Source organism: Ochotona curzoniae, unplaced genomic scaffold, assembly GCF_017591425.1.
Source record: "Ochotona curzoniae isolate NIBS_2020 unplaced genomic scaffold, NIBS_Ocur_1.0 contig_1014, whole genome shotgun sequence".
Lineage (NCBI taxonomy): Eukaryota > Metazoa > Chordata > Mammalia > Lagomorpha > Ochotonidae > Ochotona > Ochotona curzoniae.
This window is the reverse complement of record NW_024464920.1, coordinates 51152458-51168297: the sequence shown is the minus strand read 5'-3', so window position 1 is coordinate 51168297 and position 15840 is coordinate 51152458. Positions and strand designations below refer to the sequence as shown.

Sequence of the window (15840 nt, the reverse complement as noted above, 5' to 3'; positions counted from 1 at the left end):
CCGGGCGCAGCGCGGCCGACCCCAGCCCCGCCTCGGCTGCGGGGGTCCTTCCGCGGCGGCGGCCCCATCGAAGCCCGGGGTCGGTCCGCGTCCCCCGGCGGCGGCCGCGGCGGCACGCGCCCCAATTAGCCGCGGGCTGGGCGGCAGGGCGGCCCCATTGAGGGCGAACAAAGGGCGCGACCCCGGGGTCAGGAGTCGCGGGCGCGGGGGCCGCTTTGTCCGCGCCCTGTTTACTTTGCCCGAGCCGCGCTCACAATGTACGGACTAAAGCGGATTAGAGGGTCGCGCCCCGGGGCCGGCGGAGCTGGACCTCCCAGCCGGCGGCGGGGCCCCGTGCGTGCGCGCCGCCCGGGGAGACTGAGGCCCATGCGGACGCGGGCAGGTGCCGGCGCGCACCGGGAGCGGGCCGTGCGGTGGTCCCCGAGGAGCCAGACGCGGGGGAACCGCACCCCGATGTTTTTCTCCCACCCCGCACAAACCCGCGGAATGGCTGCCAGGCCTCTGGTGTGAGCGGCGCCCCCAGACTCAAATTCCGCGGTTCCCGGGATGCGCAGACGTCACTGGTCTGCAAGCTGAAAGAAACCGTAACTCTGATTATTTTTAAAAAGGCCAATGATGAGTCTGGGCGAGACTTCCACGCAGAGACCACAGTCTGTCCTCTGCCTTTGCTAGCCCCCCGGGGGATGGCCTGGCATGGTCACCCCTGCGATTGGGCAGGATGTGGGTGTGTATTTCATCAATAAGCGATCCATGTACCAGTCTGTGATAAAAGAACAAATCCTATTTACTTGCTCGACATATTTGTTGGCTTAACGAACGCTTCTGCTGGGGTCTTCTATCCCCGACGGCTGATGGGAAATGCGCCATGTGTCTGTATTTCTATTCGTGAGCCTTTGGAAATTATTTTTTTCTTCCGATTACAAAAATACCATATGTTTAAGGGGGGGGGGGTGTGGAGGAGTCGAACGTATGAGCGGCTGAAGAAGAAAATGTAAAGACATAATTTCAGTAGCGGGTACAGAACGGGTTCAAGTGCGGGAAAGGCAGGGGGCCCAAAGCCCACCTGTATGACGTTCCTCCCACTTCATGCAAAAAATACAATTGTGTTTCTTTGGGGGAGAAGGGAGCTGGGGTGATGGCCCACTGGCTAATCTTTGCCTATAAGTACTGGGGTCCCACATTGACACTGATTCATGCCCCGGCTGCTCCACTTCCCTTTCAGCTCCCTGCTTATGGCCTGAGAAAGCAACGCCTTGGGACCCTGCACCCATGTGGGAGACCTGGAAGAAGCTCCTGGCTCCTGGCTTCGCATCGGCTCAGCTCCAGCTTTGGCAGTCATTTGGAGAGTGGGCCAGCAGATCGAAATGTCTTTTCCTCTGTCCTTATTTCTCTCTGTAAATCTGCCATTCAGGTGAAAATAAATAAATTTAGGGGGAAAAGTATCATTCTTTTGCGACCACTGTCCCACGAATCTCTGCAGAACCTCAGAGCCTGCACTGTCCTGAAGGCTGTGTAGCCACAGGAACCATGCAATGCTTCGTCAGCCTGATTCCTCCCTGTTCATTAGCCAGCCGTTTTCTGCGGTCTCCCCTCGCTCTGTGTTCTGTCCCCTGCTAATACGTTCCAGCCGTGACACTGTGCCGGGACACTTGTCCACAGCCTGGGTTTGTTAGTGAGTCTTTTGCACTCTGTCACCGAGACACGGAACTCACCGCATCTTCCTATAGAGGGCAAGACAGATGCTGTGGGCTCCCTTCATCCACCAGAAATGAATCTGATAATTCTGGAATTCTCGTCCGATCACAGTTGCCCCAGAGAGAATGGCAGGACTCTGACTGACCTGCCCTCCAGAGGCCTGGTGCCATGCAGCTTGCGCCCGGGGGCGTCAGTGGGGTCAGCCATGGGGGCCCCTGCCTGGGATGCCTGCACGTGAACCCCCAGCCACCTGCAGGCTGCTGTCTGCAGGGCTGGGGATCCAGGATGCAGAGACCTCGCATGCTGCTAATAGTCCATCGGACTTGTCCCAGGCATCTTTCTTTGACAAAAGTCCTGTTCTGAGGCTGCCTTTGACCACGTCCCCAGGCTTGGGCCTGTCCCTGTCCCAGCAGGCATGTTCCTATGTCCACAGCTCAGTACCTGTCAGAAGCCTATTGCATGTGCTTCAAGCCCCATCCACTGCCTCAATGCCCAGTAGGCCGGGTCCCACTGGGCTTGCTGGATGCCAGGACTCCCGCCCTGGTACGGCTCCCACAGCAGCAGAGGAAACAGACAGGCCCGCGGCTGTGCTTTTGGGCACCCAGGGCCTGAACCAGGTGCCCCAGGCGAGGCCGCCTGTCCACCGGACAGAGGGACTCCACTGCCCGGCACGGGACAACGGGGACCCACAGACCGAGCAGAGGCAGACATCGCGTGAGTGGACAGGAAGCAAGCGGTGCGACAAGCACGCAGAGAGTCAGAGTAGAGGTTGGGGGCCACCCCCCCGGGGCAGGCATGTCTGTGGGTTTGCCACCGGTGTGTACAGGATACGGCCTCGTCCAAAGGGGTCTGGCTGCCATGTGTGAGTTTAACACTACGAGCAGTGTCACAGTTGTTCTAGTTGCAGCAGTGCCTGGACCGCAGCGCGCTAGCTCCCCTCTGGGGGGAAAGCGAAACCTGGCAGCTGAGCTCACAAGTGCTGGCCACTGCCGCTGCTTGCATTTTAAATCCTGGGGCTTGGGGAGTAAAGCCCCCCGCCCCCGGGCAGGACAGGGCACTGTTCCCCACATCTCTGCGGCAGCCGCCCAGCCATTTTCCTGGGAGAGCCCACATGTTTCCTGTTGTCCCCAATCTGGGGATGGGGGACTCTCCATTGCGAGAGGTGGGCCTGCAGCCAGGACCGTCCTTGAAGCGCACACTTGAGCGTGGGGGTCGTGCTGGGAGGAGTCCCTCTTGCTTGGATGGCAAATGGGCACGCACCAGGATTCAGCACACCACTGGGAACGAGCCCGACCCAGGAACCCCCTCAGGCCTGCAGGAAACTCCCTTTTCCCCTGCATTCTAGAACACGGCTCAAATGTTCTCGACCTTCAGCATCTCGCTTTCCCAGTGAGTTAAAAGTCAAGCCGGCGTGCCTTGTCTACTCTGAAAGGCAATTTCTAAATCTGGACTTGAATGCACACGCACACTCCCAGTGCAGCTGAAAACCCAGCGGCCGTCCGCCTGCAGCTAAGCTGCCCTGCTCTACACTGGCAACTGCTACTGGACCTGAGAAGTCCCCACAAGGGGATGGAGTGCAAGGCTCACAGCCCAGGCCCCTCCAGAGAGCAGGTGGCCAGGGGGTGTTCACAGAGACAGCACCCTCTCCAGGGCTGTAGAGGAGACCTGGACTGTCCCCTCCCAGAGGTGGCCTTTGCTCAGAGCAGCCACCACCTCCCACCAATGTACCAGCGCTGTCCCCAGTAAGGCATCCACAGAGACCAGTTTCCTCCAAGACGCGTGTCTGGGGCCTGAACGCCTTTTTGCCAATCTCCTTCTCCTATGAATACACATGCTCTGTAGTGAGGCGAGGTGGAGACGTGGCCTCTGTACCCGGCTTGCTTTTACATTTAAAGAGGGGGAGTAGGGCACACTGTGTTTTATCCCTTTGGGACAAGTTGCCATCTTCCCAGCAGCCACTGCCCCCTCCCAGGTGCCAGGACAGCAGGTAAGGGGGCCAGCGGAAAGTGCGTTAGCTGCCACTGATGATGTAGGCATGAACGCTGCCTTCAGCCTCAGATGGGGCCAGGACATGACTAATTGATTTTATCTTCTCCATCTCTCTATGCCCAGCATTGAAGTATTCATATCAGTCCATTTGCTTTAAAACGGACAATTCTGGACACCCACTTCGGGGAGGGCTGCTGCTCTGTGTGCTACTGGGGTTTGTAGCTACTTTCCAACGCCGACGAGGCAGGCCGGCACTGGAGAGCCCTTCCTCCGGCAGCCGCCAGCCGGGATTGGGACCACAGCCTGCCAAGGCGGTGCCAGGTAGACGGTGGGCAGCAGGGGGTTAACGTGGGCAGCGGGGTGGGACACCCGCAGAAGCCCACGGGCGGGGTCGCTGCAGGATAAGAGCAGCAGGACCAGCCCGACAGGCAGGCGCGCACACAGGGGGCTCTGTCTGTCTGCCCGATGCCCTGGCGCCATGACTCACCACCCACCATTGTTGAAGCCGAGGCCAGCCCTTTGTATAGTCCCCTGGTGTCTGGGAGCTCTTCCCAGCAGCCACAGGTCCCGGAGACCTGCAGGCCAGCACTGCCAGGCCCGGGGAGGAGAGGAAAGAAGGACAGGAGCAGCAAGAAGGCAGTAGAGCCTCCGAACCCGCTCCCCAGCTCTGCAGGGGACACTGCTGCCCAGCTTGGCGGCGGCCACCCGTGTGAGCAGGGCGAGTGTGGCTTGGGCGAGGCAGGCTCCGGCTCCCAGGGATTTGGTGTGAGCAAAAAGTCAACAGTAGACATGCACACTCAATTCCCCACACTGCCACCACCAACAAAATGGCACGGCATTGCATATGTGCCTGAGCCCTGCCAGCCAAGTCAGCCTGGCTCCTGAAACCACTCTCCCCTGGAGGCCTCGCCCATGGGTCCCAGGCTTAGTGCCCACCCGGCCAAGCTGGGCTGGCCCCGGGTACAGGGGGCTGGCATGGGAGGCCCAGCAATAGCCACTCACCAAGGGCTGGGGACCAGTCCCTCTCTGCCACACCATCACCTGCCTGGCTTGCTTCACCCCTGCTACATGCTCAGGCGTCTGAAAATCTTTTATCACGGCACAGGAATGCGCACTGACCCGCACATGCCCGCATGAGCACACTGAGGCACATATGGCACACGCATGCACTCGCAGACACAGGCACACACAGTCCCACACACATGTGGGCACACACAGCCCTGGATGCTGTCCACAGCACTGAGTCCCCAGCCAGACCCTCACGGTGTCCACTTGACCCCTGAAGCCACACCTGGACCTTCCAGGCCCGAGTGCCATGCTAGCCCCCGCGATTTCCTTCCTGAACATCACGTTACATGTTGTGACAGCACTGGATCAGAGGCGGGCATAACCCAGGATGATTGCATGAGTATACATTCGTTACCTTGTGGTAATGTATTATTGTAAAAGAAACGAAAATGAGGACATTTCATGGCCCCTCGGTGCCAGGCCTGGGGCAGGGGCAGCCCCCATCTCCATGCCTGCTCACAGGGAGAGGCTGGCGCCCTTGGCCCCTTCCCTCTCGGAGGGGCCCCAGACCCCGCCTCAGAGGACATCACATTCCTGTCTTAAACACAGAGGTGGCCATGAAAGTGGCCCCCAGTCCGGCGTGGCCTAAGGCCACAGGTCTGCGAGGACTAGCCTGGATCTTCACCGTCAGTGCTGGCGTCCCCCAAGATGGGAGCCCAGAGGGCAGTGCCGGGCACTGGGCACCAGGACCTCCCGGCTGCCAGGCCTGAGCCAGACTTCCCACATGGCCGAAGAGGCATCACCGCTTCCTGGGTGTCGCTGAGCCAGGCAGGGGCCCCGCTCCACTCCCGAAGGATGAGGGTGCAGGAGATGGTTAAAATTCCGCATCCCTTTTGCACCCGCCTCCAAAGGAAGCTCTGCTTTTTTTTCTCTTCCCCCCAAGCAGGAGGAGGGGAAGCGCTGAGAGCAGCAATTTGCAGGCCTTGGGATGTTTTTCTCCTTGACAGCCCCAGCCCCGCCTCGCTCGGCCCTTCCTGCGGCCACCGCACTCGCTCTCCAGCCCCGTGTGCGTGCGCACACACGGTCTCCCTGCGGAGCCCGGGGCCAGACCCTCGGAGGATGGAGGCCGGCTGGGGGCAGGCGGGCAGTGAGTGGTGCCCGCGTGGGCCGCTGGCACTGCCTTTGTGCCTGCCTCCTCCACCAGTCCTTCCTCACCCTCCCCCTCTCCGCCCCGTGAGGCCCGCTCCCAGCCCAGCGGCACCACCAGCTGCCGCCTGCCGAGTGCCCACCCTGTGCCCACTGGGGGTGCCCTCACCTTCTGGGCCCCCGGCCCTCGGCCTCGGGTCCTGCTGGAGCTCAGGGCGCCCAGCCACGTCCTCCGCGCCTCTGCCGCGCGCCCCACCCTGCTGCCCGCGCTCGGCGGCGAGCCTGGCGTGGTGCCAGGCCGCCTGGGAGCCCAGCCCGGGCAGGGCGAACTTTCCAGCAAGGGCGTGTGTGTGTGTGTGTGTGTGTGTGTGTGTGTGTGTGTGTGTGTGTGTGTGTGTGCGTGTGTGTGTGTCGGGGGGCGGGGGCGAGGGGGATGCCAGGGGAGGGAGAGGGCCCCAGGTGCCCCCAGCCGGCCTGCGGCGGGCCCCCTGCCGCCTCGACTCCTGAGTGCCGTAAAGGCGCAGCCAGCAGGCGCAGTTTAGTGAAAACAGTCATGTGCAAGGGCCGGCAAACAAACAAAAGCCCGTATTTATTTATTTAGTTCACACAGCAGATAAGGAGGCGCCTTTTGTGCACATAATTTCACACGCACAGGAGGGGCGTCCCCGCCTCGGTGCTCCCCGCAGCCGGGAGCCCCTGCACAGCCTGCAAGGCCTCATGAACCCCAGTGTGGCCGGGCGGGCATCTCCAGATTTAAACGGGGCGGCAGCAGATGATGAATTAAGAGGGCAACAAGGGGAAGGCGGTGGGGAGAGGGGCGCAGCCAGACCTTGCGGGCAGAACAGTGGCCAAGGTGTCGGCCACAGCTTAATTCGTCCCACGTCAGGCCCAAGGACACTGCGCGGGACACCCCCTCCTCAGGCCTTGGCCGCTGCCAACGGACAGAGGTGGACACAGGAAGCCAGGCAAGGATGTGCTCCCAACCCCCCGTCCCCAGCAAAGGGAGATTTTCCTATACATCAGCCTCCTTCCCCCCAACCACGAGGGTCTCCCCTGCCCTCAGGACAGCCACGGCGCCACAGAGGGCCGTCCACGACTGCCACCGCTGAGAGCCACAGGAAGCCTGCTACCCTATGGGCAGAAGTCAGGGCTCTGGGCTAGGTGAGAGCTGCTGGAGCCAGGAGGCAGGTGCCACCAGGGTTCTGCCCTGTGCCTTGCCAGCTGTGTGGCGAGGCCTCTCTGGGCCTCAGGCTGCCCACTGGAAAGACAGCACACACTGCCACTGTGCCAGGGGGCTGGGCAGCAGAGAATACACCCAGGGCCTCAAACCTTCGTCTGTGTGGGGGCAAATGTTAGAGCCAGTGTGGTCCAAGATGGCCAGTCCCAGCACTGCCTCTCCTGCCATGCCCAATGGCCAGCAGCCTCTGAGGGCCCCAGGCCTGGTGTGGCAGCGGGGACCCCATCTGTTATGGAGGACACACTGGCCTCCTTGGGCTCAGATGGCTTTGGGGGAAGGACGTCCCGGGCAGGGGTCTTGGGATTATTGTCTGGCTGCCACAGGCCCAGAGAGCTGGGCAACGTGCCCGAGCCATTCCTCCTCCCCTCCCCCACACTGCCAAGATGGTGGCATCGGGACTTGAACTGAGTGTCCAGGCTGCATCCAGGGCTGGGATCCCAGGGACCCCTAGGCAGCCTGGAACGCAGTACCCAGCCGTACCACCAGGCTCTGTGGGAACCACGTTGACCCCATCGCCTCTCTGCCGGTCGTCCCTGAGACAGCACCAGTTTCCACACCCACAGAGCAGGGCTGGATGCCTAATCCCCCGATGGCCTGAGCAGAGGACTTCCACAGAAAGGCACCTGGCCTGTGAGATGCTCCACAAAGCCAGTCCTGCCTCCCTCCCTTCTCCCCAGCATGGTGGGGGTCTGGTACAGGGGGCTGCCAGCTGCTGTCCCCACCCCATGTGCAGCACACTGCAGGCTGGGGCCACCGGGCCTGCCCTGGGACCCTCAGCCAGGCCTCTGTGGCCAAGTGTAACCTTGGATAAATTCTAGACTCCAAGGGGAGGGAATGTTTGTGTCGGGGGTAGGGTTGAAGGTAGAATTTGGGGGACTCTCAGAATTCCTGATGCCATTTGGCGGACAGAATTACGGCCCCCAGATGTCCTCCTGTCCTGCTCTCTGTTACCCCTGAATGTGTCACTAGACAGAAGGGACCTGGGTCAGCACAGTGGCTCAATTGGCTAATCCTTGCCTTGCATGCACTGGGTTCCCAATGGGTGCTGGTTCATGTCCCAGCTGCTCCACTTCCCACGCAGCTCCCTGCGAATGGCCTGGGAAAGCAGTGCCTGGGCCGCTGAACCCACATGGAAGACCTGTATACAGCAACTGGCTCTGGCTTTGGATCAGATCAGCTCAGCTATCCCAGCCATTTGGGGAGTGAACCAGCAAATGCAAGACCTCTTTCTCTCTGTAAAGCTGCCTTTCAAAAACAAGGCCGAAGGGACCTGCAGGTGTGCCGAGTGAGGGGCTCCTAGCTTGTCCAGGTGGGCCCTAAGAGCACAGCTGCTTTGCTAGCTGAGGTCTGGGAAGCGAGGATGAGGGGATGCAGGCCCTCACCCAAACGCAGTCCCTGAAGCCCAGGCAGACCTCTAGTCTGGGTCAAGGGCAAGTGGGCATGGCAGCCTCTGCAAAGCATACTGACCTCCTTTCCCCATGCCCCCACCCCCCCACACACACCTAGGCCCTCCCCAGGGAAAAAAAAACGTGGCAGGACCCAGCCCAGGACGACCCGGGCCACAGCGCTGTGTGTCTGTATGCGTGGGGGCTGGACACTGTCCTTTCTGTTTGGCAAACGTGGGAATGATTGAGAGGCAGCCACCAGGGGGATGAGCGGAAGGCCGCGAGGCTCCAGGCTGAGCCTGGCGCTGAGCGCGGCGTCGTGAAACCACAGGGGGCTGGGAACGTCAGAGCTGGCACCATGAGAACCACGGCTGAGGAGTGGGGGCCACATGCGATATTCTGGTGAAACCTCATGCTATTGTCCCCGGGTCCCGGCGTACCTGTCAGGGTCGGGGACCAAGGTGCATGACGGGCCCCAGGCAGGGCAAAGTCGCAAGCTTGGTGTGAGGCTGGCCACTGCTGCCTACAAGTCTGGGGTCACTGTTCCACAGGATCCCACGCGCTCTGGCAGCACACCCTGCCGACAACGCACGGCCACGTCTTCTGCAAGATCGCCTTCCTCTACCGCTCAGTGACTCCTTCTGCTTTGTTCCCTTTCCGAGGGCCAGGGTCCAGGCAGGCTAACCCCCGGAACATGAGAGCCCGGGGCTGCCGCCCCTTCTTGGGGAGCTGGGTGCAGTCTCTGTGCAGCCCTGGTACTGTAAGCCAGACTGTGGCTGCCAAGGGGAAGCAAGACACAGCTCTCTCCCTGCAAGTTTCCAGGGCCTTCTTAGGCGGATGTGTTCTCCCAGGACAGCCACGTTGCCACCTGCAGACTCACTCACCTGGGGCCTGTGCGCTCAGTTTCAGCAGTGGCACCTGTGGAGAAGGAGTGAGGGCAGAGAAGGGAGCACGGTGGAGGAGCAGCTTCATGGGCCTTCGCCCAGGCAGGCATCTCCTGAGGACTCGCTGTGTCACCGCAGCCCTCCCTGCCACGCAGCGAGAGCTGCCGAGCCCGTGTTCTGAAGAAACAGACATAGAGGAGTGAGGTCAACCGTGGGTCCAGGCAGCCACTGCCCGGGAGCTGGCCGGGTCACCGCAGAGCTGGCCCGAGGGCTTACAAGACGGTAACGTTCAAGTTTAGGTCAGTGTCATCCTGGCTTTCCTCTTACACACTGACCCCTGAGGGCCTGGCTGAGCAGGCTTGGAGGATCCTGGGATCTGGCCACAGGGTGGGCCGGGCCATCCCTCCAGAGCGCCCTGAACGTCTGGCTGGCAGAGGTGGGCTAAGCTGGTGCTGAAGAGGCCTGGACAGCTTGGGCCTGCCGCTGCCTCTGCAGTGGTGGGGGCCACTTAGACCCCGAGTGCCCCCTCCTCCAACCGATCAGGCTACTCGCTAGGGCAGTGGCAAGGATGGAGATGGCTGTGGGGCAGCCCCCGAGTGGGCAGAAGCTGTGGGCCAGGGTAGATAGGCAGTGACAACTCCTGCTCCCCGGACCCTCAGCCATGCAGGGTCAGATTCCGTGTGCTCCCAGGGCCGCCACTGCCTGGCAGTGTCCCAGCACCCTGAGCAGACAGGTATGTCACAGTGGAGCCCAAGTGGGAGGTGGGAAAACCGAGTCCCCAGCCCACTCCTGCAGCAGCTCTGCTGCCCACCTGCCTCCTGAGGATGGCCACGGGCCCCTCAGCTTCCTGCACAGTCCAGGTCTCAGAGGGCTAACACCTGAGAACCCCTGCCACCTGGTACCACCCCCAAGAGAGGAAACCAGTCCTTTCCCCTAAAGAGCCCAGCACCCTCTCCACCCCCACCAGGAGGGAAAATGTGGGGAAATTGTCCAGAATTTCATCTTTGTTCCCAGAGAGGAGGAGCAGGAGGAGCAGGAGGGCGGCTGGGGCTCCGTGGGCAGCTCAGCAGCAGTGGCTCTCGGAACTCTCCTGCCTGCTGACCCAGGAACGCCCTCCCTGTGAGCTGCACGCCCTGCACCCGGAGATGCCCAGGGCCAGGGTGCAGGCAGAGTTCCTTACTCTGGTGCCCCATCCCCACTGACTCCCCCACCACACCCCTGCAGTGCCCAGTCCTGCCCCAGGTTCACACCTCACCCACCCAAGTCCCTGGGTGCAGGTGGGGTGGAGTGAGGCCGGGCAGTTGGGTGGCCTGACCTGGAGGTGTCCTGTCAGTTCCACTTCCAGGCACTGTCATGGTCATTGTGAGCTGAGAATCCCTGTGCTTGTTGGTGGCTGTGTCTGGGTAACATCTGAGCTTGGCAACATAGAGGGAGAATGCAGGAAGATGCCAGGAAGGAACCAGCCCCGTCTCAGGTGCAGCCCCATGTGTCCAGGGCGTGCGACTCAGGGCAAGATATGCCCGGGTCAGCGGGCAGGAGAGCTCCATGACCACCGCGGGTGGTTTGTGAGAGCCTCTGCTGCTGAGCTGCCCACGGAGCCCCAGCCACCCTCCTCCTCCCTACAAACTTTTTGGAAGGTGATGTGTGGTGAGGTGGGCATAAGTACTTCATTTCCTGAAGGGCAGCAGTAGCAGGTCAGGGCATGGTGCTGGGTCCCTGGGGAACTGGAGACCCTGGAGCCATGGGCTCCAGTGAGTGGCCTTAGCAGGAATGCCTGGTGGGTGAGCTACCCCCTCAGCCCAGGTCAGCTGGCCCAACTCCAATCCACAGCTTGTTTTTTTTTTTTTTTTAAGATTTCTTTCTTTCCTTCTTTCCTTCTTTCCTTCCCTCCCTCCTTCCCTTCCTTCCTTCTTTTATTTTTTTAATTGGAAAAAGCAGATTTACAGAAAGGAAGGAGATAGAGTGTCTGCTGGTTCACTCCCAAAGTGGCCACAATGGTTGGTCCAAAGGCTTTGGGCCGTCCTCTACTGCTTTCCCAGGCCACAAGCAGGGAGCTGGATGGGAAGCGGAGCAGCTGGGACTTGAACTGGTGCCAGCACATGCAAGGTGAGGATTTAGCCATTGGGCCACAGCACTGGGCCCCAGTGCACAGGTCTTGGGCTGCTGGCTTGGTGTTCTCCCTGGGTAGGGTCCCAGGGACACTTCTGGGACTGGAGAAGAAACAGGCATGGCCCTAGGTTTGGGAACCTGTGATGGGGCAAGCCCAGTCCCTGGAGATGGCGCTGAAGGGCATATGGCTGCTCGTGTCTGTCCCTTGCCCTTGATTATGGAGAACACAAACGGCACCAGGCCGACAGCTCAGCGTGTGAGTGCATGCTGGGAGGATGGGATTTTCTGTTTGCTTACTTTTTAAAAAAATGGTTATTTATTGTAAAGTCAGAGTTACAGAGAGAGGGAGAGGCAGAGAGATCTTCCAACCGCTAGTTCATTCCCCAGATGGCCACAATGACTGGGGCTGAGCCCATCTAAAACCAGGAGCTTCATCTAGGTCTCCCGTGTGGGTAAGGAGCCCAAAGACTCACGCAGTTCTCTGCTGTTTTGCCAAGGACATCAGCAGGGAGCTGGATCAGAAGTGGAGCACCCTGGACTGGAACCAGGAATGCTCACCTCACAGATGGTGGCTTTACTTAGCCGAGTCACAATGTCAGCTTTCCACCCATCTCTTTATAAGACAAAGCAGAAAGCAGGTTGAGTGTAGGCAAAATGAAACCACGGCTCTGGGCAGCGACTTATCCTGAATTCTGGGCAGAAGGGGAGGTGGCCAGCGACTGCACAAGCTGCCTCACTCACCTGCTTCCTATACGCATGTCAGACCTCCAGGGTCACTGGCACAGGGACTGAGCAAACTGAACCAACCCTAGGCCTCCGTCAGGACACCTGCAGAAAGGCACAGGGCTTAGGACGCCTCCCCCACAGCTGTCCTGGCTCGTGTGTGGGGGCATGGAAGCCCTCAGGGGTGACCCGGCCAAGGATGGCAGGGGAGCCCGTCCCTGGCACCATCTTGCTCTGCTGGAACCCTGGCATCCTGCAAGCCCTGGTCCCACACCCAGGCCCATCCCTGGTCACCTGCAGCCCGAAAAGGGACAGGAGCAAGGCTCGACTCCCACTTTCATTAGTCAGAGTCTCAGGCCTGGTATGATGGCCAAGTGGCTAACTCCTTGTTTTGCAAGCACCAGGATCACATATTGACACTGATTCAAGTCCTGGCTGCTCCACTTCCCCGCCAGCTCCCTGCTTGTGGCCTGGGAAAGCAGCAGAGGACGGCCCAAGGTCTCGGCCCCTACATCCATGTGGGAGACTCCCCGAGCACTTCAGCCGTCCTCTGCTGCCTCCCCAGGTACATTAGCAGGGAGCTGGATCAGAAGTGGAACCTACATTGGTGCCTATATATTGCAAGTGGCAGGGTTTGTTTTTGTTGTTGTTGTTTTATTTTGTTTTCCTCTAAATTTGGGAGTTAGAAAGAAAGAATTTGAACTCCCATCCGCTGGTTCATTCCCACACATACTTGCAATCGGTGATGCTGGGCTAGGCTAAGGCCAGGAGCCAGGAATCCCCTCTGGACTCCGTGTGGGTGACAGGAACCCTCGCTCCTTCCCGGGACCTGTGTGAACAGGCCATGGGAATCTGGGGCTGGGACTCAACCCAGGCACCCTGACAGGGACCTGGCATCCCCAACACCACCTCAACTATCCCAGACAGAGGTTTCTCCAGATATGTCCAACCCACAGCTGGTTGCACCTGTGGAGGGCTGCCTGTAGGTCACTGGGTCTCATTCTAGGGTGTGTCTGTATTTACATACAGGTGCTTATACTTACACATGCAGTCAGAACACAAGCTACTCTGGCGTCTTTCCAATATGTTGTGCAGTTCGTCACTACTTCTCCCACAGGACCTGGGTTCGATGCCTGCTTCCTGCCCTTCAGGCCCCAGGAGGCAGCAGTCATGGCTCCAGGAATCAGGTACCTGTCCATGAGGTCTGCACTTGATACACCTGCCATTCACCCGAGTGGTTCAGTCCTTTCCATGGCTTTGTAATACTCCACTGTTCAACATTTCCCCATTTGCCTATTTATGCACAGTTGGCATTGTTCTGGCTGTTTTATTGCTTGGTTGTTGTTTTGTCTGGCTATTGTAAACAGAACTTCAAGAACACAAATTGAAAAATGTTTTCATGGGCACCAGTGCTGTGGCACAGCAAGTAAATCTGTTACCAGCAACATCAGCATTCCATTTGGATGCTGGTTCAAGTCCCAGAGGTTCCACTTCTGATGGCCTGGCAGAATAGCAGAGGAAGGCCCATGTGCTTGGCCCTGTACCCACTTGGGAGAGCATGAAGCTTTTGCCTGGCTCAGTCCTGGCATTGTGGCCTCCTGAGGAGCAATCCAGTGGCGCAAGATCTGTCTCTCCCTCCCTCTTTCAAATAAATCTTAATATATAAATTATATATATGGCTTGGTGTGCTAGCCTAGTGGCTGAAGTCCTCACCTTACACGTTTTGGGACTCTATGTGGGCGCTGGTTCTAATTTCAGAAGCCCTGCTTCCCATCCAGCTCCCTGCTTGTGGCCTGGGAAGGCAGTAGAGGACGGCCCAAAGCCTTTGGACCCTGCACCCACATGGGAGACCCAGAAGAGGCTCCTGGCTCCTGATCAGCTTAGTTCTGGCCATTGTGGCCACTTGAAAGTGAGCCATTAGACACATCTTTTTCTCTTCTCTCCTCCTCACTGTGTATCTGACTTTCCAATAAAAAATCAATTAATATATATTTTTAAATTTGAAGATCAGATTTACAGGGAGGAGAGAACTCAGATAATCTTCCATCCACTGGTTCACTCCTTAAATGGCTGCAACAGCTGGAGCTGGGTCAGCCAGGAATCAAGATCCTGGAGCTTCTTCCTGGTCCCCCACAGGGGTGCAGGGTCCAAGCACATGGCTCATCTTTCTGTACTTTCCCAAGCACACTAAAGGAGACTGGATCAAAAGTGGAGAGGCCAGGACTCGAACCAACACCCACACAGGATGCTGGCACCACAGCTGGAGGTTTAACCTACTATGCCATGGCACTGGCCCCTTAAGAGAGTCAATATTAAACATAAAACATTTCTAATGATGTGTCATGGACAGCTGTTGGGAACACCGCCATGTGTGGGGATGGCTGTGTATTGCCCTGGCCCTCTCACCCTCACCCCATGCCTGTCTTGGAACTTTCCCAGAGTTCTGTGGAGACTATGGCTGAGCTGACTCGCAGCCTCATGTTCACCTGGCTGGCTTGATTTTGGTCCGTGCTCTGAACCTGGCAGGTGCGTGCAAGTCTTCACGTTCACACGAACATGGACATCGTTCACCCCTACCAGCCCGGGGTGGTCGCTCCTGGCAACCAGGTACCATCCTAGGCCTCTTCCATTCCAGTCCTGGCAAATCCTGGCTTGCCTTCCCAGCAACCATCCAGCTGGTCTGATCCAAGGGATGGCTGGTTATTCCCCAGAACCCAACCTTGCCCTGAGCACACAGATCAGGCCACTGCGAGGACTGACCTGACCCTGAAAGGTTGCATCTAAATGGGTGTCACAGCTGGTCTGGGAGTGGCCACCGCCAAGGGTGCCAGCTCAGAAGGCACTGCAGCGGGGAGGGGGACCTGAATCCTGGCCCTGCTCGGCATGGAGTCACACCGTGAACCAGCATCCAGCTCTTGTCCGTGTACCACTTATTTATTTGAGAGGGCAGAGAGCGAAGGAGACACAGAACCTATGGTTCATGCCTCCAACGGCCCCACTGAAGCCAGGGGGCCAAGCCCTCGGTCCACCTTCCAGGGCCTCCCCAGGCATGTTGGCAGGGGCTTGGATCAGAACCTGAATGCTGACTGAATGTGTCATATCTTATCTAGCCCTCAACAACCAAGGCTTGTTACCCCCATCTCAGACGGTGAGGAAGCCCGCAGAGGGCACACAGCAGTGGGCACACAGCAGTGGGCAGTCCTAGGGGACAGCAGAATCCAGCCTGCTCTGAGTTGGAGGTATGTGGCCAGCAGACCCCATGGCCCACTGCTGACAGGGGCCCTGTCCCACTCCTCGCACTGTCAGCAGGGCCAGCCAGAGCTCAACTCTCAGAAAACATGTTTGTGTCCAGCGGGGCCAGTCCCGTTCCCACAGCTCGTCCTTTAATACAGAGCCCAAACCAAAACAAGCTCCAAAGTGAAGCTTCCTCCCGGAAGTCCACTTGGAGCCTGGTGACGCTGTGGCTTCGAATTCCCTCTGTGGCCACTGCCCAGCACACTGCAGCTGCACAGCCTGGCAGGCGTAGGGCAGGCGGGGATTAGGGTGGCACCACGTGGCCCTGCCCCCCCGGGCTGCTGTCCCTCGTGGGCGCTGCCCCCCAGGGACACCTGCGGCCTCATGGCCGGCCGCTGGCCTCACTGTAAAGGGGCGCCAGCGGCCACCC

The 15840-nt window shown here is 59.4% G+C and overlaps 1 long non-coding RNA gene across 1 annotated transcript in view; it reads right to left on the bottom strand.

The window, feature by feature from the left end:
- LOC121161143 overlaps positions 1 to 6081 on the bottom strand; it is a 36131-nt gene extending 30050 nt beyond the window's left edge. Inside the window, exon 1 of the long non-coding RNA XR_005884636.1 lies at positions 6008 to 6081. This is a non-coding gene — a long non-coding RNA (uncharacterized LOC121161143). The remainder of the gene's footprint in view (positions 1 to 6007) is intronic.
- Between the last annotated feature and the right edge of the window lie 9759 nt (positions 6082 to 15840).